The following is a 23,698-nucleotide window of genomic DNA, read 5'->3' on the forward strand; positions in this document are numbered from 1 at the left end:
AAATACTAGCGTTCTGCCTTCCACTTTGTCTTCGTAAAATAACACGTTAAAGTGGTTTTGGATTTCAGGAGAATATCGATTCATGAATTCTGGTTTATTTTAAGGTTGGTATGGAAATCCTCAGGGGAAAACAAGTCTACTAAGAAGGACCAAAGCTTGGATGGGTTATGGTACAAGATGAGAACCTCATCGCCAGAAGGACAAACCCGATATCTCTCATACCAGCCGACGGTCACATCTCAGGAGTGGCGGGGGCCATCTTTGTAATGGGCACAACACAATTAGCTGATGGTTCTATAACCCATTGTACATCACCAATCCATGTGTAACACCTGATTGGCTTGAGCAAGCCTAATATTTAATGTCTCACTGCCTTGGTGGGTCTATTCAGATTGACTTGGCAGATAAATTGCTATTGACTTAAAGTCAACAGCAGCGGTGTGAGATTTAGCCGCAACAATACTTTCAGTCGATAGCGAACAAACGACACATTGTCCAGCTGCATTTTATTGTATGAATAATGGCACAGAAAAGTAGCAGAAAGTTTTGAACCAAAATGATGTTTTGTTGTTGTTATTGTAGCAATTGCTGTACAATTATAATAAAGTTTGCTCTGTCCATTCATCTTCTAGCCACTTATTGAGTACAGGGCTGTGGTGAAAAAGGATAATTGTGAAACATAATAAACCTTTACTGCTACTCAATAAAAATGCAAATATAATGTATTATTATGGAACGTCTGACCAGAAAAAAATCCTACTTGTTTCAATAGTCTGATTGTCAGGTACTAGAAATGTCAAAATCTAAAAAACGTTTCTACATCTTTTTTATTGTTTTTAAGAACGTAAAGTTCGTCGTGAGGACAAAATCGGCATCCAAATGAAAAGGTCGCGGCTAAACCCTTTAAAGTTCACCCTGCCACACGCAACATGGGCCAGTGAACATAGAAGCCTCATAATTACTGCTCACGCTTCACAGCTTAGCAAAAGATCTGAGGCTGCATAAATGAAACCTTCTGTGCAATGTGATACCACATAAAAATAAAGATTAATGCCAAACTAGTGACAGGTACTTAGTAATGCTCAGTGCATAACATACCTTCTGATACATACATATATAATACAGATCTTAGAATATATCTGTCTTCCAAAAGCATATCACTTGTAAACCTAAATAATAATTTTTTTCTGTAGATGACTTGTGACCAATCTGTTGAAATAACTCACCTCTTTTTTATTTTATTCGTCCCTGTTTTCGTTACTCGATGGGAGTTTTAGGCTTAGTTTTCCTTCCTTATGGTCACTGTGCAGTTTGTCACGTGACTCTTGCATCTTCTTTCTTCATCTCTATGCCGAAGTCTCAGGTATCAGACACCCCCCCCCCCCCCCAGCGTGTGCGGGTCCTCTCTCCTCTGAATCACAGTTAAAAAAAATACACAGGATGCCACAGGAATCCTTACTGCTAGTTTTAGCTCGGTGCACAAAAGTTTTAAATTCTTCCTCTGTGTCACTGGCTGATCTTCTCACTCTTGTCGAAGTCTCTGAGGTCTCTGACCCTGCCTGTATTTTGAGAAATGACTTGTTAATATACCAAACAGTTCCCAGATGCTTCTCAGGAAACAGTTTTGGCCTGTTAGGAATACGGCTATTTAATAAGGATGAATACATTGCATTAATCTGCCTGTAGCTGACACACCGATGACATTCGTTTGAAAGCAGCAGGGAGTCATCGCCTTATTTCAGGCTTTTTGTCGTTCAGGTGCTCCTGAGGCCATGGCAGTGGTGAATCCAGGTTACTCTTGGGGGGGGGGAGACAGTAAAATGGGGGAGGCATTCATAGACAAAACATGAAGACTGTCACAGAAATGTTTTCCCTCCTTTTTAAATGTGACCTGAATTTACTTAACATTTTGATTTATAGGAGAGAGTGATATGGTAGCTGTATGGAGGATCAGCATTTTTTTTGATGAGTTTCAAAATAGCTTTACTATTTACAGATGGAAGACATATTGTTTGTATAATATATGCATTCTTAAAAAGTCTATTAAAACATCGGCATTATAAATTTAATTTTAATTCAATTAATGTTTTTGTACATGTGCTGCAATAAAACGGTGACAGGAAATTAATACATCAGAGACAAAGCAATAATTAGCAGGATGGAAAGCTTCACGCTGCACATTTTGCAACTTACTGCTTTTTGAACCAATATGAATGAAGGTTTTCCCAGCCCCCCAGGACTGTGCAGTGGGCAGAGGCCAGGCTGCAGATTTAGCATTAAAATATTAATCAATCCGCAGTGTTCGACAAATACAAGCGACGCGAAGGGATGTTAAATTACAGCTGATATGAATCCCCGACGCCTGTTATCCGTTTCACCTTCACATGAGCGCGTTTGCAGTCCATGAAAAGCAGCCCGTGAAAGTGTCTTACACGCTTTAGAAGTGTTAGGATAAAACTGGAAATCGTCTTCGCTGTTGGTCAGATTAATCATCTTATTCTTCCATCTCAGTTCGTCATGTTTTGGTACCGATGGCCTGAACGGGACGGTACGCGGTGGTAATGCTGACAAGTTCTTAAAAGGTAAATCCCGAATCTCTCTAAGACCGGTGCGTCTTATGGACAGCTATTCTCAGGCGTAACTGTTAAGTTTTCGCGAAACAGCAAATTGCTGACATCGTCCGGAAGCCCTCGGCCGTGGAGATGAAGCTCACTGCATGTCGGCTGCGGACGCGCGTCTTTCCCCACCGTCCGCGAGTACCGTTATTTTGGTGAATATGTTGCATTCTGTACTTAGAAAATCGCAGCCAAATTTAATAAATATTTTACCGTACCACGCATCTTCACACCGTATCCAAGAGTCCCGCGTTTCGCCTTACAGTCTCCCGGCTGGGTAGTGGAGTGAATCCGGGCCCTAAAAGCACTAAGCTGATACAAGCTTAAATATATGACAATTTAAATAAACAACACGAGAAGCAGGATTTTTAATATTTTGAAATAATTTAATAACTTTCCTCACTATCATAGTTAGGCTTAATTTTTTTTTGCTTAAGGGAAGCACGAGAGATCGTCAGTTTACCTTGACGAAGGCACGTTGCACTTCAATTTTAGTGTGACAGGCTTGTGTATGTATTTTTTTTTAGCTTGTCAGTGTTTATTGAGATTGTTTTAGATTGTCAGTTTGTATATTGTGTGTGCGTGTGTGTGGATGAAATTACTGTTCATTTTATTGCTTACCTGTTTGCCTTCAATTGTTCTGGAGACAAATAAAGTAGTTTGAACTGAATTAAATGGAACAACATTAGACAGATAATCTTTTTGGCTTTTTTGTGTTCATTAACAAATTATAATAATCATTTTTAAATTAGCCTATTTTTAATAATTGTTATTTGTGTTAGTTTACATCAATAATTGTTTTGACAGGCAATTTAAGGTTGCGATATAAAAATTATACTGAAAAGAGAACTGAAACCTTGTCGTAAAATAAATATGATAGGGGAGAAAAAATATACAAAACAGGTTAAAACATGGTATTCAAAAAAGAGATGATGTCATTTTGCCTCCTCAGCCTCTGATGACAAAATCATGTGACTAAGAGAGAGTCGTGACAAGATCACGTGACTGAGAGAGAGTCATGGTATAATGGAGAACAGGATCTGTGTGTCACACTGGACACCACCTGTTTTGTCACTGCTTCCTGATTTATTGTTTTTGCAACCTCCATAAAGAACTAACATTGAACTTATTGAATTGATTTATGATTTATTGACACACTCCATTAGAATAACAATGGTTGTGTTTACATGTTGTTTATTGTTATTATTAGATGTTCATTTATAATTGGTAGTTGTATTGAACATGATATATGATTATCATTTTCTTCCTTTGAAAACTGATGTGATTTTTTCTCATTAAAATGATGCAGTTTTAAGATGATTAGTGTATGTGGTATTCAGTGAATGTGTTTATTTGTCCTTGGGCCGGCTAGAGGCCTGTTCTGTTCAGGACAGAGGGAGAGAAATCGTACTGCACACATTCCTCGTATGGAGTCCGCTGAGAGTGACCCCCGCTGCTAATGTGTGACCCCAATGCTTGTCATTCATTTACACCAAAATCTCACAATGTGCGACACCGTGCAAATTAGTGGCAACTGCATGTAGAAAATTCCTATAGAAAATGTCTTTGACAGACTTTTTTCTTTGTTAAAAAAAAAGAAACAAAAAATGTAGAGTTACATGATTGACACCAAAAATCCCCTATATTGAGTTTACCAAGAATTCTTTTGTCTTTCAGAGCAGCCCAACAGGACGAGAGAGACCCTGGCAAATTGTGATGAGCATCTCTGTCCGGCTGGCATTTTCTACGGTAAGTCACAAACCCACAGCTATGTCCGATGACACTTGTCTCGTATATTTAAATAATTGTCCAAATACGAATGGCAGCAACCTGAAAAATGCTTTAACGTTACAGGCAGAATTACACGCGACTGAGCGAAATGGTCCTTGGATTTTCTTCGATTAGGGGACTTTATTTTTTGTGTAATTGCTGTGACGGCATCTGTCTGCATATGTACGACCTCTAAGTGCCCTATACGCTGTTCCGCGCCACCTGTTCCTGATACCATTGGAGCAGGATGTTGCTTTTCTTTCGTCGTGGTTAGACAGGGAACGCCATGAAGGTACTTGACTTGCAGATTTCGCGAGGTGTGGCTGAATTCCGCGAGAAATAATTGAAATTACTGTTGGACTCTGATAGAAACTCATTCTCCCTCTCGCTCTCGCTGTTTCTCTTCAACGCTTAACCTGACAGCAAGTCACGGACTGGGCTACTTAAGTCCAGTTAATGCTGCAGGCTTTCGAGGAGGACGCCGATTTAATCAGAGGTTAAATTAGCCTAGCCGAGGCAGGGACAGCGACGGCGGCGGCGGCAGTGAGATAAGCCGTCCGGTGTGCTGTCTTATTCAGAGCTCCCCGGCTCCTGCTCAGTATGTTAATGCCATGCGGTGTTTTCGGCACCGGGCCGCCCAAACACGCAGTAAGAGAGGCGCTGGCTTTCATTATTTATATATCATGCTTCTGATTAGTCTGCATCTGGATGTGCACTGCAGGGCCGTCTGTCCGTCTGCCTACCCGCCGTCTCGATTTCAGTCACCGTTCGCTCTTTCATCCAGCCGTTGACTGACCGTGTTTGGGACCTCGGGGGGAGGGGGCGGGCAGTATAGTTTGTTTATGTCACGGTAGCTCGGCTGTCGGGAGAGTAGACGTGCCCGAGACCTCAAGAGGCTGGAATATATATATATATTTTTTAAATTCAAGGTAGAACTACAACGATTTGGGTTAAATACTTAAATACTTTACTCAATGGTCTAACAGAAGAGCCCATTCCAGATCTGGGGCCAGTGTCTCTCAGATTATATGTGTAATCTATATGTCCTTAACTATTATTCCACCTGCTGCCCAGAGAGTTAATTTATAAAGAGAGTAATGGGAAGCATGTGGGTGGTATGTTTATATGACAGCTTCGGATGCCATCTCTGCGGTAGAGACCATGGCTCTCCCAATCGCGGCCCCCCCTGTCATTCGCACCCCCCAGCATCCTGGCAGGTCACGATTAAGACATCTGGGGTGAAGAGGGAAAAGAGAGGCGACCCTCCCACCCTCCACGCCACCACCACAGGGGGGCCGGCACACAGTAGGGGGGGGTCACAGCATGATATCTCACCCATGCTATTGAGTTTAATATCTGTGAACCAGCCAAGTCCGCCGTGTTGTATGACAGCAGTCAGTGAGTCTGGTTAAGTCCCACTAGGGGCCACTGGCACAGAGAGACAAGCAGGGTGGGTTTATTGTTTCTGGGCCCTCACTAAAAAAGATGCTTCATAAACTAAATAAACAGTGAGTAGAGTCAGAAGGTCATAGCTGTCTAGCTGGTGCATCAGAATCTCCTAAACAGGGAAAGTATTTATTTGATATTTATTGTAGTGACTGTTTGTGGCCAACAGGGGGCCAAGTCGTGGGGCCTCATAAATGTGTGGTTTGAGTGGATGTAAACACTGCCGCTGGAGGCATGGCTGGCTTTAATATACAGGGAGAGCACTGAGGTGTAATCTGCATGGGTTCAACTGTCCAGCAGGATGAGCTGGGTGGACACAAGATGGTCCAGAAGATAAGGGGGTTGAGCTGGGATCTCTGAGGAAACGTTGATTAAAAAAAGATCTAAAAAAATGCATTTTTAAAACACCCATCTGTCAGAAATACTCTCAGAGGGTGTCTGAAGATATATGTCGAATACATTTTTCTTTTTAAATCGCAGCATATTAATTACATTAATAATTACTGTATGAAAGAAAGGTCTGATTTACCAGATTATGATAAATGGACCTTTCATTTTTCACTGTCAATCACAAAGGTATCTTTTTTAAACAGTAATGTGTGATACTAGTGTTAGCAGAGTGAAGGTAGGGTTCCCGGATACCTTGGATTACTGGTGGTTTAATTAGGGATGGAGAAGCACAAAGCAGATGAAACTTACTGCATCCACCTATCTTCCATGCTGCTTATCTGGCACAGGGTTGCGGTGATCCTGGAGTGCCTACCAGCAAGCACAGGGGACATCCAGGGAGAAGACCCTGGATGGGATGCCAGTCCTTGACACCAGTTCACCTAAACCACATGTTTTTGTTCAGAAAACACAGGGATAACATGGAAACTCAGAGAAGAGGGTGTGGTTTTAAGCTGTGACTCTGGATTTCACCACACTCCTCTCTGACACTGACTTCAGTCAGTCCATTTTCACTGTAGGATTGTGGGAAGTTGGCCATCTGCAGGCAGAGAGTGTTTGCCTGGAAAACCTCAGGGCAGGAGAACAAGGCCAGCCTACAAATGCTGGTTTATACTTTTTCTGCACAACTTCCAGCACTTTCAATGCTAGTTTATCATTCATTACAGGCGTATGTTTAGAAAAAAGCAACATAACTAATGTAATTATCTGTGACACTTTTAAGTATACATCCAGTGACAGTTTCACATGTTGAATGAGTGAGTAGATATATAGATAGATTGATAGATAGATAGATGGATATATCGATGGATAGATGGTTGGATGGATGGATGGACAGCTGAGTCAATATTTTCTCCTGGTCAATTCTCAAAAACCTTCAATCTGAAGTTTACTGTGATTTACTTTTTTTTTTTTTTTTACCTGCCAGATGCAGTACATCTCTTATCTGTTTTGATATTGATGGAAACTAAACCGTCTTTGTGTTTCATGAAGCACCCAGTGTAATCAAGGTCACTGAATATGAGCGGTCCTCATGTACAGTTCCTGTCAGCCTGTAATCCTTTTCATATCATCAATCTGATGCTGATGAACGCCTTGGTTGATTCTTCAAGCCTAGTGTTCTAGATTTCATGGATTTGCCAGAACATTTATTTCCTGTAATTCTGTGGCTGGCCTCCAGGGGCCGTGGCCCACTAGGGGGCCTCAGCGAGGAGCGTGGAGGGCTGCACAATTTATTTGGAAAGCAAATAAAGCAAAGTGTTGAAAAAAAATATTTCATTGCTAAAGCTAGGGTTGGGCAGTAGCCAATATAGATTTTTTACATTATAGCGATATTTTTTTCAAAATGAGATATAGGATGACACATTATCATTAATATCAATATACTTTAATTGTGCTTTAAAATTAGGGCTTTATTAAAACAATAGCATTTCTTCCTGGTTGTAAATAGCAGAACAGCTTCAGAATCCCCGAATTCATAGCTAAAATCAAACCATTCATTTAGTGTTGTCTCACAGGGAAGATGATGGAGGGGAAAGGAATCATTGTGACTTGGTTCATTCATTTAATTGCAAGCTATATTGTAATTTACAATATTTATTTTGTTGAAGGCTAATACCTTAAAACGAGGGTCTTTTCAGTTATTTAGTGCATGTTTAATGACTGTCAGGCTTCTGATTTTAGAGCCATTCGGTTTTTTTGTTCGTAAATATTCACCTTCTGTTTTGAGAACAGTATCATGAACTGAGAAAAGGAATGTTGTTGGACATAGTGGAATGAAACCTTGTTTGAGTCATATTTAAAAGAAATTAATTTTTTTGGCTTTGTAACCAAATAAAAATATCTTTATATTAATACATATTGGCAGTTTTTGTCAACATTGCAGAATACATACAAAAGAAATGACATCATAACTTGTGTAGGCGGGGAGCAAAACAGGTTTTCTGGGACATTGGGGGTCCTTGGATTAAAAAAAGGCTGAGAACCATTGAATTAAATGGCACTTTTGTCCAATGTCACTTACATATTTTTGAGGAAGCAGGGTCAGTCGGTCCCTGGAGCAGTTTGGGGTTAAGGGTCCCACTCAAGGGTGCAGTAAAAGAAAAAAAAACAAACATCTCAAGTGCAACAACTGCTTTTGTTGTCCAGCAAACCCCAGATGTTCCAGAAGCGTCACATCTACATGATTTTCGTGATCCACGAAAGCGCCTGTCTCGTTGTGGTTTAAGCAAGCAGCCACACGTGAAATACGGCTGGTCCGCACATTATATAGGGGGGAGTGTGTCTCTGCGGATGTACTGAGGTAGGCACATTCCTCGGATGTATGGGATTTCATTCAACCTACATTTTTCCACTAGCTTTGAAACGAAGATTTAAAGCTATGGAAGTGGGTTCTGTTTTAACCCCTTCCTGTTCACAAGCTCTGTAAGAACTTCCCACTGAGAAATGTGAAGAAGAAGATGAACAACAATAATAATAATAATACACATTATTGGTAATTTCACACAATTACTAGTCATTAAAAAGACTAAATTCTGAAGGCTAAATACATATTCATCAATCTTTTTGTGCTTTTAATGCTGTGAAATAGGATAAAATGGAAAGAAATGCATGCAAGTCTGTTTTTAATCAATTACTGATGACGCTTGTTTTTTTGCAGTGTGAATATGTAGTGAAGAAGGATCAATGTAATCCGAATTATTTGTTGGTATTTAAGTGTTGCCAGGTAAAAGTCCTTATTATGGATTGTTCTGGGTAGAGCACAGTTGGTTTATATAACAGTTTTGGACTGGCCAGCTATTTATGCTAGAGGAGGACTGCAGACATCGCTAGTATCTCTGACTCTCATTCACATTTGTAAGGTTTTTTTTCCTGTAGTGTTTGGGCCTTGATTAAATGTGTTAATGTTTATTATTTAATGTTTGAAAGTTTGCAGAGACAGAAATCTAGGTCTGTTTACAGGCTTCGGTATAAAATCAGTCAGTTAAGACTTTCATCTTAAAACTCTAGAATACTCGTGATACTACGGTGCCAACAGAGCTAAAGAGAAGTGAGAAGCATGGATGTTTCTGGAGATAATGGATCTTTTGGGAGTACCCAACAACAAGAGTTTGGTTTTTTGGCACACTGTGATGTTATTGGTTACAATACCTGATATACTGTTTTCTGTAAAGCTTTGGGTGGAATTAACCTTGTAGTAAACACTTTAGGTGTATTACGATACTTATCATTATTCTGTTCTTTGAATCCCTCCATCTTGTGTTAGGATCTTGAAAAATACTGTTTCCCAAACCGTGAACACAGCGATTCAGCTTTTATTCATTCACCTATTCCTGCCAAAGCTTCCTTTTCTAGCAGCAGGTAAACAAACTAAATTTGCTGTTAAATTGTTTCTTTTTATTCAGGTGTTTCTCATGAATTTCTTGCAAACATCAATGACCACCAGTATTTTGCATTTCAGGTCCAGAAGCTACAAATCCAGACCAAGATTTTGTTTCTACGAACCAGTTGAGGTCTCTGTGACTGTGACTCTTTATGCTCAGCTGGTTGGTAGAAATCAGTGTTAATTGTGACAGTTTATTTTGACTTAGTTTTAGTCTTAGTCCTTAGACGAAAATGCAACTTAGTTTTTAATCATATTTTAGTCATCTGATGTTTTTTTTTGTTTTAGTCTAGTTTTAGTCGACAAAAATTACAGGACATTTAGCTGACTAAAGCTAAAGTAGATTGAGTCAACTAAATCTGCAGTGCATGCAGTCAATGAAACTAACAGGTTTAGTCATAGTCTAACACATGCATGCACACACACACTTGCACACATGCAGGTCTGCCTCTTTCCACTCTAGATTCCTGAAGGAAACATCTGTAAAGCTGTCATTATAGCATGGCATTAGGTTTGAGCATACAGTCTTTAAGGACATAGATTTAACTGTTGTAATGCAGAACACTGCGATTTTTAAATGGCTTAATATGAAATTTAAATATCAATAAATAAAATATATATAAAGCCAAAATTTTGTCTCAAACAAAATAGCTGTCTTCATTCGTATTATAAAAAAAATAAATAAAACTCAAGTGTCCTCTTTCAGAAACGTTGTCAAGTATCAGACTGTCATGCAACAAAGGACGAAGGACACGGGAGCAGGAGATGGGGCAAACAAACTGGGTTTCATTCAACTAATAGACCAAAACAGAAAGGAACAGTATCACAGCAGGGTTGCCAACTTTGATCAGCTGGCTGGTGTGAGACAAATCTGCACATGCATTTACATGCATGTAAGAGTTTTATTACCTTGTAAATATGTTGTTGGGTATGCAAACTACCCCAACGCTTTTGATGTAGCTAATTTTAGGTTTATAATGGAATAATATAGATTTGCCGTAATATTTCTTGCGTGAGAGTCAAAAAGTGTGAGTGTCACGCCAGGTACATGAGAGTTGGCCGCCCTGGATTGTGGGGGTATCAAAAGTGGAAGAACGGAACCCTACAATGGGACGGGCCACAAGCAGGATCTACATTACTGCCAGGACTGGGGAGCACTTGCGTTTGTAAGTTTAAAATGCATAAAAGCACCATATAAGTTTGTGTACTGCATCAAGGACTTTGTCAGGAACCTCTATTTAAACAAAATAAAATAAAATAAAAAATCACTAAATTATAAATGCCCTGGTCAAGATTATATCTGCTCTGGTATTCGGGTCGACACCGATCCATTTGTAAGTTTAAAATGCATAAAAGCACCATATAAGTTTGTGTACTGCATCAAGGACTTTGTCAGGAACCTCTATTTAAACAAAATAAAATAAAAAATCACTAAATTATAAATGCCCTGGTCAAGATTATATCCGCTCTGGTATTCGGGTCGACACCGATCCATTTGTAAGTTTAAAATGCATAAAAGCACCATATAAGTTTGTGTACTGCATCAAGGACTTTGTCAGGAACCTCTATTTAAACAAAATAAAATAAAATAAAAAAATCACTAAATTATAAATGCCCTGGTCAAGATTATATCCGCTCTGGTGTTCGGGTCGGCACCGATCCGTTTGTAAGTTTACAGTGCATAAAAGCACCACATAAATTTGTGAACTGCATCAAGGCTTTTTGACTTTGTCAGGAACCTCTATTTAAACAAAATGAAAAGAAAATTTAAAAAAAATTCACTAAATTATAAATGCTCTGGTCAGGATTATATCCACTCTGGTATTCAGGTCGACACCGATCCATTTGTAAGTTTAAAATGCATAAAAGCACCACATAAATTTGTGTACTGCATCAAGGCTTTTTGACTTTGTCAGGAACCTCCATGTAAACAAAATAAATAAAAAAAAAATCACTAGGCAAGGCAAGCCCAGACATGTAAGGCAAGATAAGACCAATTCAGTTTATTTGCATAATTTGCTTGAGGTTTATTTTACCATAATTTTTTTTTAATTGAAAACGAGAGGTATGCTGTCAAAAGAAAGGTCCAGAAAGCCACACCAAAAATATTAAAACCAATCTTTTCATGGATAAGGAAGCCTAACAAGGTAAGCAAGAGGTGAGAAACAAATTGACAAAACATTTGACAAAAGTTAAATACAAGGATTAACGAGGGAGCAAAACAAGAGGCAGCTGGAGTGAATAACACAAGGGCAGGAATGAGAGGTAAGACAAACACATAACCGAATCAGAATCATGTTGGCTGACATAGCAGAGAGGAGTAGAGTAGGATTCTGCTTGATGTGATGATTTCCTGACGTGCCCAAATTAGTCTTATACAATTACAAGCCTGCATACAAGTTTTAAAAATTGCACTGCTGCATTCATACTCTTTATTTGTTGCCAGACCGTGTCATGTATAATAGAAATGTTCAAAGAACATCACATCGCTCATTGTCCAGTTGTCTGTAACATTTTTGTTTTGCTTATTTTTCTTCAATAGTGATTTGAAAACATTCGTCTTAGTTTTCGTCATTAAAGGCACTTTTTTAATTTAGATTTTAATTTGGAAAAATGTTGTTGAGTATTTTTCTTCTTAGTTTTTATCAAAAAAATTTACGCTGGTAGAAACAAGATCCTGGTCTGGAATTGTAGCTACTGGACCTGAAATGCCCAACACTGGTGATCACAAACTAAAATGTATAAAGGCTATTTCATATATTAAGATAGGTGTACCTGTGTTGACACTGTTGCAAATTTGAATCACCTCTACAATCTGATTTTAATACATTCTTAAAAGCCAAAAGGAGTGCAGGACAAAGATAATATGACACTTGTGGCCTCCAATTGCCCAAAGTGAACAGGAGTAGTTGTGCCAAATTCCTAGACACACTTTCAAGTCAAATCAAGTAAAGCTTTATTGTCATCTCAGCCATGTACAATACACTGTGAAACAATGAACAGGTGTACTACATACACCGGGAAGCCGGATTTGGTGCTGTCAGAAACAGCATTGTATTCACAGCATTGTATTCCCCGGAAAGCCCTGTCATTTGGTCTGGCCATCTAAACCGTAGCCGTCTCACACGCACTGACTTGTACATTTTCTTGAATGACTATATGGATCACCTGGAAATGTAAAAGTCAGTAAATGTATTATTAATTGAATGTTTTGTACCATTGAATATATAGCGGAAGGCAGTGACAGCACTCCGGAGATTTTTCAGCTTTCTAAGAAGACTAAGTTTGGTTATATTTTGGGTTTTTTTTTATGTTTATACAAACAAAACGGTGGATTGTGCTGGTAATATACTTATACTGTATGTGGTTTTCAGTATTGAACTTGGTAAAATACTTTTAGTTTGTGTATCAGTACATTTTGAACATTTTCAGCACATTTTAACAATCCCATGATAATACTGATCGTGATATAAAATTTTCATACGGTACGTTTCATTGACTGGCTAATTTGCACTGTTATGGATATAATTTGCCGAACGGGGAGGCTAGCAACCAAAAATATAAACTTTATAATAGAATATTCAGAAAATCATCTTGCGCCCCACAGTTTTAAAATGACTCTACAGAAAAAAATTGGATGACAGCTCTGTGTTTACAAAATGTCAGCTACAGCCTCCATTTTCACTTTTGGCTGCCTTCTGCTGCTGCAGTTCCAATTTTGGATTTAGGTGTAGATTTTCATCCATTTTATGTTTTTGTGAAGTGGTAATAAGATCCATCAAAGATCAATTGGGGTAAAGAAAGCAAATAACACACTAGGATAAGCCTCTATTCGTCTCATTCTCTTTGCTGTCACTAAATGCCATTGCTTCAATTTTGTCGTAATTTGTCTCAAAATTTGAGGACATCCATATCTCCACGAATAGAATGTGCAAAGTTTGGAAAAGATAAGTCCAGTAATTTTTGAGTCATCATGCTGACAAGATCCAATGTATGAGCTGGCCTTCTCTTTGCCATCACTGTGGCATTGCTTCAGTTTTGGTATGGATTGTCTCAAAGTTTGATCAGGTCCAGATCTTCAACCTTACATGATAAATGGTTTATTTGCTATTTGCACAAGTACAGGTGCCTTGGAGTTCTTCTCCTTGCTAACCTCATCGTGCTCTTTGTAGCTTGGGGGGTCACAGGGCAGGGTCAGCCAACCTGTCCCCCAGATGCTGGGGGTTAAGGGCCTTGCTCAAGGGCTCACGGACTGTCCACCAAGGCCGGAACTCAAACTGGTAACCTTGTGATCATAGGCACAGAGACTCACCTCTCACTTGCTACCTGCGAAGGTTGAAAAAAATCTGTCCAATATTTTTCAAGTAATGGTGCTAATGGAAGCAAATATCCGAAACTACCCTTTTTTTGTTATCATTATCTGCTTCAGTTCTGGGTCGATCAGTCTCAAAATACTGTGTTCATAAGGCCAAGTGTCTTCTACAACAGTGGTTTTCTTTGTTTGCTGCCGCAAAACACTGCTGCTTAATTTTAGGGGGCATTTTGTCTGGAAATGACACCAGATGTAGATCTTCATCCGCATAATATTTTTGTGAAGTAGTAATAAGATCTATCAAATACATTTTGACTTAGCTGACATTCAACAGTACGACTTTGATTTTGGGACGATCTGAAGAGTTACACTTTTTCAGCAGTACTACTGAAGAAAATGCAGACATCAGACCATGGTTGTACATTTTATCATTATTATTATTATTATTATTATTATGGTTTAGTGATGGCATGTTCCCTCTGTGTCTATGGAGGTAAACAGACACCTAATAAGGGCTAGTTGTTTCTTAGTGACAGTAATAACTACTTGTTTTTAGGTCCAGAGCAGTTTAACAGTTTCCAGTGTTTCACTCAACAATGTAACAACAGCCTAACTGCACTGCACACAGCCTAACTGTGTATGTGACTCAGTCGAACTTAAAGGGTTTGTTGTGGGAGGTGAGGAACTGACATCAGTGTAGTGAATAAAGTGGGACAAATGCCCCCCCACCACACTTCTCTAAGTAATCTGCTATGGTTTCGCATTCACACTGGAGTCATTTCAGAAAGTTATCACTAATGTTACCAGGTCACCAGGGGATAGATTAAGCTGTAGACTTTATAGTTTTGTACCCATTCTTGACACTATAATGGTAAAATAGAAATAAATGTGCAGATTTCAGGTAAGTGTGAATGGGATATAAGACAGCAGGGAGAGAGACGTGTTATCGCCACCCACTTAACTAAATGTCTGATCTGTTTACCTACCTCGTCTGTTTCTCTTTTCCTTGGAAGATACCTAAGTAAACTCATTTTATTAGAGCTTTATAAGAGCGTCTTATACAATGTAATATACCCCGTTAGTGTCGTTAACCAGCTGAATTCCGTAATGCGTTGCTGCTTGAGTTTTTGGGGTGATCTGTCTCAAAATTTAATCAGTTCCATTCCGCCCCCCCTACAGTGCCTCTGCAAAGTTTGAAAAAGATCCATCAAACAGTTATTGAGTTATCGTCTTAACAGGATCAAGTGTCAAATCTGGCCTTTTTTTTCTATCACTATGCGGTGCTGCTTCAATTTCGGGGCGATCTGTCTCAAAATTTAATCAGTTTTAGTTCCTTACCTATACAAAGCCTGTGCAAAGCTTAAAAAAGATCTGTCAAAGGTTTCAATTCTTGGCTCACATATCAAAGTGTCTTGCAGTGGCGGTGGAGATGGCGGCGGACCAAAGCTGGAACCATACGTGTTCCCTGAAGGCCGGAGAGTACAATTAATGCATGGAAGTACTGCCCATGCTTAAAGGGGCAGTGCAGCATATGTAAACAGGTGTTTCAGTAGTTCAGCAACCAGTGATACATACTCTGGATAAAGCACTGTTTTCTGTGCAAATTCTTGCAGAGTTACGTTAACTGCTACTGTTGGCCATGTACATTGCTGAGACCACATGTTAATCATCTGATATTACATATACAGAACACGCAGTCAAATGACATCACTTATTCAAAATTATTGTCGGAGTAAATTACTAATCTGAAAATGATTCAATTATCTTGTTTTGTACCTGCGTGCCGAACAATATAATTAAAATTTACTATGACGTTGCAGCAAAAGAGCAATTATTTTCTGATTATTTTACGATTTGCAACGTTGCCTCGTAAATATTAAATGAATTACTAGGGACAGACGGTTTTTGGTGGTGCTGATGCAGAGTCTCAAGTGTGTTTGCCCATGATTAAAATGTGGTGGCTTCCCGCTCTACTGAAAAAAAAAACAGCTTGGACCAGCATGATTTCCAAGCTGGTCTATGCTGGCTAGTGCTGGTGTGGCAGGTGGACCAGCATAGCTGTACTGGTCTACCTGCACATGAAGTTGGTCCACCAGCAATATTTCATTAATGATGAGGGTCCATCAGCACCAAAACACGACATATGCTGGTATAACCAAAATGCTCTATTCTGGTCATGCTGGTAACCAGCTGTTCTGGCCTATGCTGTTTTTTTTTCCCAACAGGGTGGCGATATTTAGCAGAGGATTTAAAAGTAAAAAGTCCCTATAGTTTTGTTTGTGTAAATAGTTACTTTGCCCCATGGATGGCATTAAGCAGAATATATCTTCTGTTAATTTATATGAGCACCTGATTAAAAAAAAGAAAAATATGATTGTGTCACATTATTTTAAGATGCATGCACATTTTATTAATTTCCATCTAAATAATTTGCACTTCTTACTGAAGGAGTATCGCTGCAGCCAAGAATGAATGTCCATGAAGTTCATTTGTCTTAGATGTTGTGTTGTTGATTCTTGAATGCAGGTCAAAAAACAAGGTTTGAGTGCATTTCTGTGATATTATAATGGCTACAAACTGAATTTCCATGCTTGTGCATATGAGCACGTCTTCCTATTACCTTGTGGGGACACTTTCCCAGAGATACCTTGCTGGGAAATCCCTATAACATATGTTCCCTCTTTTGCTAATCTACCTTGATATATTTTTGAGTTTAGTCATGGAATTATGTGATACATAATTACACCCAAGGTATAAACAACATTAATGTACCTCCAATGGTACAAAAATGTTCTTTAGAGTCCATTTTTGTATCTTAAAACATTTACCTACAGCTAAGGTACTATTGGCAGATCCTTCAGGATACAGCTCCAGTGACAAGTAATTGAGCCCTCAAAGGTATAAATTGGTCTTTTTCTCTGACAGCGTTGATTATATATTGAGGGGCGACAGGTAAACAAAGGTGTGTCTGTGTGTGTTGTTGGTGTTTTTGGTAATGCCTTTCACGTCACACAGATAGTGTTTTCGTGTCCCTGGAAGCGCGCTGGCGTTGTCTTCATGCTCGTTCTGTCGAGCAGAGCGGTCAGGGCTGTTTTTACACATGGCAGCTTTGTAAAAGAGGGCCTGGGGCAGTGTTTTTTCGGGAGGTTTTCCAGCCTGTAGGTTTAATAGCACATAAGAGAACTCCATGTACAGCATACCGATACAGGAAATCATACTCCATAATAACACACTCTCTGGAACATCGGTGCGGCTGTAGAGCAACTGGAAAAACTATTAGGTTGTTTTGCAAGTTGATGTTCTGGCTAGAGCCCCGCAGAAATTTAAGGGATTGTTGCATTTAAGATGGTATTGTCTGACGGCATCGCTGTAAATTAGACATTTCCCCGTAAAATAAGTCATTTAGGACTGGTCTGTATCGAAACTTTAGAAGCCTACTACTCTCAAATCATACTGTCCTGCTGCCATAGCAGTTTTCAGTCCCCCCCCCCAAGGCTATTCTAACTATTAACACTAAACTATTGGAGGTGCTGTTTGTGTCTGAGACACCAGGGAAAAGGGCTCTTAATTTTCCCTTAGCCTTTTATCCCCCATTTTTTGTTTTGGGCCTTTACATTCAAATGATTTTCACAAGCAAGTTAACAGATTTTCCAGCTGATGGCCAAGTCACATTCCTCATTTAAAAGCCACATTGGCCCGATGAAAAATATTTCAGTACCAAACTGGTTTTACACTAGTTATTGTAGGTTTTGTCCCAGTATCACGTTTATATGTTTTATTCAAAAATCCAAATATATTTGCCCAGCTCTCCCTTTAAATTTAGGCAGTCAGTCATGGGACTCTGTTGTTAATGTTGCCAACATTCCGATAAAAAGATTTTACTATTCAATACTCTCTCTCTCTCTCTCTCTCTCTCTCACACACACACACACACACACACACACACACACACAGAGGTTTGTAATTATATCTTTGTGGGGACCCTCCATTAATTTCTATGGGGAAAACAAACAAAATACGAGACTTTTGTCATTTTTATTTTTTTTCATTGCATTCACAGATCTTAGTGGGGACATGAAAAACGGTCCCCACAAAGTTAAAATAACAGGTTTTTATCACATTGTGGTCTCCACAATGTAATATCAACATAATCCACATATGTGTGTGTGTGCGCACGTGTGTGTGTGTGTATGTATACATATACACACACGCACATATTTTTTTTTTTACTTTTCCATCCTGAAGGTGAAATATCTGTAGTGTTCTGTTCACTCAGTCTGTATATTTATGTTATTAAGGCCTGAGCTGAACCAATACACAAATGTCATGTAAATAATCCCATGCAACTGGCGTAGGAGCCGGGGGGGATGTGTTCTCACCAATATTTAATTTGGCTACATTCTCCCTAAAAATATATATCTTTACATTTAAATTATTAAATTGTGCCCCCCCACCAATATCAAGCTCTCTCCTACACCACTGGCCACGATTGTGTATTTGTACTAAAAGCAGAATGCATAGAGTGTCAGGCTACAGAACAAGGTAGCACATTATGTCCTTAATCTGCCCAGCAAATGAGCTGCTTGACTTGTGACAGGAACGTCAAAGGTTGTGAGCTACTGTTACGCCCCGAACACCGTGCTTAACAGCTGTGTAACCTTGCTTTGTAAGCCGGATTGGGTTAAATGGTTGATAAACCAGCGAAAGGTAATGAAGATAGCTGAAGATTGCTGGAAACGCACAATTACAATATAGGAGCCCAGTCTGTAAAAAGGCTTGTGTAAGTTGTATGATTATGTGGATTGCAAATCTCTGTACAGTACTCATAGTGCCGCATGACACTAATTATTGTGTGATTTGGGATTTCCACTATATTTACCGTGCGCTTTTATAAGATGATGTTACATATTAAAATAACCTTTAATACACAAACACGCATCTGACCTGTTGTTCCATGGCACAATTACGGTAAAACCACGAAGGGATTTAAATAAGGATTTAAGGAGACTTTTTCCATCTATCTTGACATAAAATATACGAAATCTAGTTCCAGGGATGACAGTGATGGTGAGAGATGTATAAATAACGGTATTGACTGAAAATGCAATATGGATGCTATGGAGAATTGTTCATATCACCAAGAAAACATAGAAAATAACAATGTATTCTTTCCTAATCCAATCAGAAACAACCATGTACGATACATTTTGCCATTGTTGGTATTCCTGTCATGTACCAGTGAACTAGGGCTGTATTAACAGGTCTTGTAATACATGGTGCTCCACACTTAATAATACAAAGCTTTATTTCAGGTTAAGTCAGGCCGTGAGTTACTACGAACGACTGATTTTTTTTTTAAATTAATGACATCATGTCCATTAGCTATGTCTTTCTTAAAAAACATTTTGGGGATTGTTGTGAAGATTTGTCAAAATAGAGCACATTTTAGGCTGTGTATCACGATGCGATTATACTAAATAGATTTAATACAGACTTAATGCTACTATTGTTTTGTTCACACCTAGGACACTTTATCACAATGAAGGAGTGTAAAAATGCATCCTGGTGAGTCAGTGCCGTGCAGGGAGCGAAAATCTTTCCTTTTACTGTTGTCAACTCAATTCCTTGGAGAGATCTTGCTGTGGTACCCTAGAGCGTTCTGGGTGGTGAGCTAAGCAACGGATTGTTGTTGTTATTATAGGTATTACTGTTGTTGTTTTTAATGTTTTCGAGGTTGAGGTTTCAGCACACATGAATGCATAGTGACTATATATCTGTACATGAATCCGTTTATTTATCTGCCACTTCTGGAAAAAACATTTAAAATCTGGCATTTAAGTACCTATTTGAACTTTTCCATAGGATTTGTTCTGTGATGATGTGTGAAGGCCTTTCAGTATGAAGCTGTTGTGAAGACCTGTACAACCTTTAAGCTGTCCTGCAGATCTTGGAGTAAAGACGACCTGGAAGATCACCTTTCGCTCATTCCTCGCATTACTCTCAGAACAGAGTGCAAAACAGATGCAAGAAGGCTTCCATTGTACTTCTTAGTGGTTGTCAGACCCAGGACTTTGACGTCGATCGCAGGTTCACGTCAGAAAATGTTCTTTATGGCCCTCTGGAGGCTGTGGGGAATTTGTCTTGGGGATTAAATTTAGCACGCAGGTGGTCTTAATACTCAGATAGGGCACAGCTGGACTGTCCACAGCAATCAGGACCAAATCGACGGGAAGGATTGTTATTGTGCATAAGCACCAGTCTTTGCATTAATCCTGTACTGTGCACACAAAGTGTTAAACTCAAAAGGTTTTTAACGTGTTTTAAAATAACGCTTTCAAAATGAAATGGATGGCAGACAAGGTCTGACATACCAGCTTCTCTATTTTATTGCAATATTTGTTTAACGGGTGAGGGGCTCATAGGTTAGGCGACTGATCAATCATCTTGTATACAGAGGATGGGGACTAATAGCTATCGACTGTATCAGTTGGACTGGCGCCTGCCGAGGTCTGATCGTGGCAGATAAATTTGAAGGTAGACTCTCAAACTGGAGCTGTTATTCATGTTTGCCGGGGGGGCGCCGATGTGAGAGCTATTCGTGTCACTTTACCTATTGACCATTTTGATGAAGGATGCCCAGCAATATCGAGCTTGCAGGAAAATCCATGCTCACGCATAAGCATTGGAAACAAGCCGGGGTCTGTTAATAACACTCATTTGAACTAATGGAATATGTGCACTGACTTTCAAGGAATTGTGGGAATATTTTTTTCGGGGGTGTAACTGGTATTTTCAGGCACCGCTGAAGGTGTCAGATCATGCGCAACACAGGGTTAAAATATCAGTTTACAGGTACTCAGTAATTTGAACTTATATTTCATAAATTGGCTTGTTTTTTTTTTGTTTCTTTTATCATATAATAGACGATGCCACTTCTTTTATAGGTGGTTTACTTAAGGAGCAAATGGGCCCAGGGTGGCTTTGCGGTGCCAGAAGCCCTGTGATACACAGACATGCAAATGGGAACTAGCCACGGTGCCTTTCTAACGCTCAGAAATGTAACGGTAGTGTTGGCTTTAATATATGTAATTTTTGGCCTCTTTTCAACACATCTGTAATTACCCAGCCCAGTTCACCTGCATTGTCATACTTAGTCACATCTGTGTTCAGCTGAAGCAGGTGCCAGAAATGTTTTAAGGCTCTTTATCAGACGATGGGAGACTGAAATACAAGCCAAATAACTCGTATCTTTTTTTTTATGCAGGCTGTTGAAGCAGACTGTTTATCATTATGGGCTGGAGAGGTTTTCACGGTGAAATACATGTTTATTTTATAGCCTTAGATTAATTTTAATCTGCTTTTAAAATGCTAATGGCTCTTTATAACTTTACTATTTTGTCAACTAATCGATTTTGCCCCTGGGGTCTATATTCTTGCCGGTAGGTGCTTGGGTTGCTGCCAATTGTTTACACGCTGGCCGACTCACGTAATGTGTCCTTATCAGCAGACAACAGTGAAAGTGACGTATCAAAGACACGGGAAGGATTTGTGCCTTACAAAACGTCTTATTTTAAGCTCACAGATGACTCAATCAGTATAGCATAGTAGGCTATACTAAAAAAGACACTGACATTCCTGTGGTAAGGTTAGGTGTTGCGTAACATTGGAAAAATACTGTTTTCTCCATGGTTAGAAAGAAACTTACTCTTCTTATTATACGACATAAAATGTTTAAACCACAATTTAATACCAATGTATCCATGTTTATTTTCTGCTGGAGTGGTGCTGGTTATAATATTGGTGATCAAGTACTTTATAATGCTATAATGTTAGCTTACTGCGTCTTATAGCAAACTGCTTAGAGTATAGGGTGGGGCAGTGGTTGGCACTGCTGCCTCACACCTCTGGGACCTGGGTTCGAGTCTCTGCCATGGCTCCATGTGTGTGGAGTTTGCATGTTCTCCCCGTGTCGCTGTGGGGTTTCCTCTGGGTTCTCCGGTTTCCCCCCACAGTCCAAAAACATGCTGAGGTTAATTTGAGTTACCAAATTGCTCTTAGGTGTGAGTGAATGATGTGTGAATGTGCCCTGCGATGGGTTGGTGCCCCATCCTGGGTTGCTCCCTGCTTTGCATCTGTAGCCTCCAGGAAACACTCTGGACCCCATACAACCCCAAACAGGAAAAGCGGTTACAGAAAATGGATGAATTACAGTATACCACTGTTTAATCCTTCTCAGCTGTCTCATGGGCTTACTTTAAATATTGGGCATTGGTAAATGTTATGGGCCTACCAATAATATTTAGTATTTGATGGGTGTTTGGTTTAAATTTAAACTCCCAATGAATTTTGAAGTTTTATGTAATGAACGGTTGGGTTGTTTTCTATTAATTAATGCATTCCTCTTTTTTTTTTTTCTTATGATATTTTTGACATCGAAATTCATAGCTGGCACCAATAAAGTGTGAATGCCTCTCCATATTCATATAACTTATCAAATGTGGAAAAGTGTAAAATATGGATTACTTCGCATGTCAACAGGAAAATGGCAGCAGGCAGAAGTCGCTAATGTACATTTTTGTGCTGACTGGTTCTGTATAATTCTGCTTTTCATGGATTTTTGTTCAATTATAGCACACTGAAGTGCACTTCATGATCAGTGTTGCTCTTCATCCGTGCACAGATCCACTCTTTGTCTTGCTGTTATTTGCTAATCTTTCCTTTTTTATGGACACCGGTACTGTCTACACCCCAGGATATTTGATGAGCCTCCTTTGTCATAAGGTGCATCCGAAATTGCATACTTATTTGCTAGGTAGTAGGCGAAATATAGTATGAGACATGAGCAGTGTTTCTCAGTCCTCAGTTAGGGTGAGATAGTGAATGAATATTACTCAGATGGTTTACTACGTTCTGTGAAATTCCAAAGTGTGCAACCAATCGACGCTACACTGTCTCACAAGTCCACTGGAGCTGCAACCAGAGTTAAAGAATGTCGCTTGCACACATATTTTTGTCAAGGTGGTGAATGCAGTGCTGTCTGTGTACAAATTTAAGTAGAAAACAAAACCCAGATACGTAAAGTGACTGAAATATGTCCTTTTTTTTGTTGAGAGTCAAGGTACATTATTGGTAAACGTCCGGGTCAGGTAATCGGTCTTTGTCAGTCACGTGTCTGCACTGTCTGACATGCCCCCATTCGCCATTTTGAAGGTATTCGCGGACGCAAACACTAGGAAGAATTGAGAAGAAAAAGCAGAACGAGAAAATTCCTTACAGAGAAAAACTTATGAAGGACGCCAGGGATCAGTATTTGGCTAAATTGTCAACAATCAGCAATATAGATCCGTATGATCTCACATAAAAAATGGAATTCCGACGCGACATTGTTGCCTCTAACTTCATCTCTGGATATAACAAACTACCTTGTTTATGGTATCAGCGCTTACACATATGAACAGTTCAAGAACTATAAATCTCTTGAAGCCCACGGACATTTCATCAATGGCTGGGTGTAGGATCTGTTCACATTTCGAACGCAGGACTGCGACAACACAATCGTCACTGCAAAGGTACGCTAACTTGTAATCAAGTTGCAAACAAATCTGTACAGCCTCGAACAAATTAGACTAAGGGGGGACATGGTCCAGGCATATTAGATTCTAACAGGTCTGGATGCAGCCAAATGGCTACTTCAATAAATTTCTTATGTTCTTATGTTCAAGTTAA

At 39.4% G+C, this 23,698-nt stretch overlaps 1 protein-coding gene and 1 long non-coding RNA gene across 4 annotated transcripts in view; one reads left to right on the plus strand and one right to left on the minus strand.

Moving 5' to 3' along the window:
* The window catches only part of LOC111837707 (kelch-like protein 29), a 158,027-nt gene that overhangs the window by 11,030 nt on the left and 123,299 nt on the right, over positions 1–23,698 (plus strand). Inside the window, exons 1-2 of one of the 3 annotated variants that reach the window (XM_072702865.1) lie at positions 2,738–2,770; positions 4,293–4,364. The gene's annotated coding sequence lies outside the window, so the exon portion shown is untranslated. Of the gene's footprint in view, positions 1–2,737; positions 2,771–4,292; positions 4,365–23,698 lie in introns of those variants that run through there. The other 2 variants (XM_072702864.1, XM_072702866.1) reach the window with 2 other exon arrangements.
* LOC140581038 (uncharacterized) lies at positions 1,462–2,321 on the minus strand. The gene is made up of 3 exons (XR_011984122.1): positions 2,194–2,321; positions 1,696–1,797; positions 1,462–1,559 (listed from the first exon to the last, which is right to left on the minus strand). It is a non-coding gene; the product is annotated as an uncharacterized lncRNA (long non-coding RNA).

Source organism: Paramormyrops kingsleyae, chromosome 19, assembly GCF_048594095.1.
Source record: "Paramormyrops kingsleyae isolate MSU_618 chromosome 19, PKINGS_0.4, whole genome shotgun sequence".
In the NCBI taxonomy this organism is placed as follows: domain Eukaryota; kingdom Metazoa; phylum Chordata; class Actinopteri; order Osteoglossiformes; family Mormyridae; genus Paramormyrops; species Paramormyrops kingsleyae.